The sequence below is a fragment of the Ursus americanus genome, chromosome 32, assembly GCF_024610735.1.
Source record: "Ursus americanus isolate L20-20 chromosome 32, mUrsAme1.1.p, whole genome shotgun sequence".
Lineage (NCBI taxonomy): Eukaryota > Metazoa > Chordata > Mammalia > Carnivora > Ursidae > Ursus > Ursus americanus.
The window spans coordinates 20,282,024-20,285,104 of NC_142158.1; the positions used below are offsets into that span (position 1 = coordinate 20,282,024).

At 37.8% G+C, this 3,081-nt stretch overlaps 1 pseudogene; it reads left to right on the forward strand.

Moving 5' to 3' along the window:
- Positions 1 to 1,146: 1,146 nt before the first annotated feature.
- Positions 1,147 to 2,733, forward strand: LOC123801542 (large ribosomal subunit protein eL33 pseudogene; annotated as a pseudogene).
- Positions 2,734 to 3,081: the final 348 nt, after the last annotated feature.

Sequence of the window (3,081 nt, forward strand, 5' to 3'; positions counted from 1 at the left end):
TATACAGTATTTTCTTTTTTCATCTATCTATTGATGTCCATTTTGGTTGTTTTCCTATCTTGACTATTGTGAAGAATGCTGAAATAAACATCTGTTAGTTACATTTTTTATTTTTTGAAAAAAACTTTATACTATTTTCTACAGTGGCTGCATCATTTTACATTCCCACTAGCGGTGTATAAGGGTGAAAAAAACCTTTTTAAAAACGCAAATAAATGGAAAGACATTCTGTGTTCATTAATTGGAAGACTTAATATCTTTAAAATATTCGTACTACCCACAGCAATCTACAGATGCAATCCTATCCCCATCAAAATCCCTGTGGTATTTTTTACAGAAATAGAAAGAACAATCCTGAAATTTATGTGGAACCACAGAAGATCCCAAATAGTCCAAGCACTCTTAAGGAAGAAGAACAAACCTAGAGGCATCACACTCCTTTATTTCAAAATATATTACAAAGCTATAGTAATTAAACCAGCATGGTACTGGCTTTAAGACTGACATATGGACCAATGGAAGAGAAGTCTAGAAGTAAATTCATGCACAACGGAACTTCAACAAGGGTGTCAAGAACACACAAAAGGGAAAGGATAGTCTCTAAGAAATGGTGGGAAAACTGGATATCCACATGCAAAATAATGAAATTGGACCTTTATCTTATGCTACACACAAAAACTAATTCAAAATGGATTAAAGGCCTAAGCATAAGACTGGAAACTGTAAAACTCTTAGAAGAAAACATAGAGAGAAATCTTTGACATTAGTCTTGGCAATGATTTTTTAGATAGAAACCACAGGTAATAAAAGCAAAAATAGACAAAAGGAGCCACAGCAAACCAGAAAGCATCCGCATAACAGAGGAAACCATCAACCAAATGAAGACAACCTTTCAAATGGTTCTCCCATTTGCAAACCCTCTATCTGATAGTGAGTTAATATCACTACTGTATTTTTATATTGATTTAGTGGTAATATTTGTGATATATTGGGCTACAGAAAATAAATAATTAAATCTGTCTTACCTGTTACTTTTGCTTGTTGCTAAATGTGTCTACTAGAAAATTTAAAATCACACATGTGGTGCTCTTTCCACCATCTTGGAGCCTGTGGAGTCCAGCTGGGGACAGAACTAAAACAACAAATATGTGTAGAAGGCTGTGGTCCAAGGCCATGTTTGCTGGCTATAAGCAAGGGTCTCCAGCACCAGAGGGAGCACACAGCTCTTCTTAAAATTGAAGATGTTTATGCTCGAGATGACACTAAATTCTTTCTAGACAACAGATGTGCTTACGTGTACAAAGCAGAGAACAACACAGTGACTCCTGGTGGCCAACTGAACAAAACCAGAGTAATACGGGGAAAAGTAACTCATGTTCATGGAAACAGTGGCAAGGTTCATGTCGAATTCCGAAGGAACCTTCCTGCCAAAGCTGTTGGCCACAGAATCCGTGTGCTGCTGCCTCAAGGACTTAAACTTACTGAAAAGTACATAAATAAAGGTGTAGATTTTAAATAAATAAATAAATAAATAAATAAATAAATAAATAAATAAATACAATGACATATGTGGCTTGTGTTATATATTTTTGGATTCCTTGTTCCTTCACTGTAGGGACCGTACTTTATCCATTTATTGATACTTAGAATGGTGCCTAGCATATTTGGGGTGATAAAAAAAAATTTGCTTAATGAAGTAATGAACACCACAATGATTTTTTGGATTGTGATTGGTCAGGACTCTCACTGCCTATACCAGAAAAATCTCAAACTAACAGTGGTTCGAATAATTTAGATGTTTATTTTTGACAAAAAAGAAGTTTGGAGCTAGGCACCTGGGCACCATGCCGTGACTCCTCACACTCTTGGGGGGGCAGAGGCTCCTCCAGCTTTCTGCAACCTCATCTTTGCTTTCAAATATGCTCATCAGATAAAGAATTGTAAATGATGCCAAAATAGACTAGAAGTAAATCTGTGTTTACCTCCATTATAATCCATTTTAGTGAAAGAGCTTCTATGGGGGGTAGATCACAGAGAGCATCCGGATACATTGTTTTTGAAATATTTACACTTAAAAGGGAAATGTTTTAACTTAGGTACCTAGAGGAATGTGTAGTCAGCGTGTCTTATAGTCTCTCCTTCAAATATCAGATGTTTCAGGCAAGCTCTTGCCAAGGGCTGGATCAGAAGCAGGACTGAAATCTCCCAGGAGTGCCTGTAGAGCCTCTGTTTTGTGCTGTTGATTAAAGAGAGAGCCATATGCTTTAGGTAACAGGTGTGCAGGTGGCAAAGCCGACATTCTGTTGCGCAAATTTCGTTATCCTGACTGGTATGCTAGCCCAGATGGGGGGCTACGGTATTTGTGCACAACAGCTGATAACAGGGTGTCTGTGCAAAGCCAGCATTTACTAAAAAAAAAAGAGCCTTGAGTCAAGGCAAGCACTTGAACAAGAATTTGGTTGAAAATGCTTGCCCAAGGAGAGAATGAGTAAGTTTTGGACTGGCAAAAGGCAGGTGGAACCATCTGGTAGTTTCAACCATAAAATACCTTACACAGAGTCTGGGTAGGAGAATGAGTTTTAGAAGGGCAGACCCTAAAGAGTTAGCAATGAGATATATTCCAAGATTCTGAATAAGTCAAGCTGAGGCTAAGGGTTTTGCTCTGTTTGAACTTTGGAGACAGTTCTAGTATCTTCGGTGATTATGGTTTTTGTTTCTTTAATGTTCAGGTAGCCTGATAGCAAATTTCACTCACACTATAACTTGGATGTGTGGTATAAATTCAACTCTTTTAATTTGTTTTTCTCTGGTTTATTTCCCCAAGGCTTCCCTAGTTGTGTCTTTCTACATCAAGCTTCTGGCTTGGTTGGAAAGGATTCTCTCTCCACCTAGGAGAACTGTATGCTCTAGGTTCTTCAAGGTTGGCCAGTGCCACACCAAAGGACAAGAATTTGAAAAATCTTCTCTCAAGATGATGGCTTGCGTTGCTTGGCTTATGTTGCATAATCCCTTTGGATGTCAGAAGCTGAGTGTTCCTGCGGTATTTCTCTTTGAATCCTATTTGTAATATACTCTCTTATT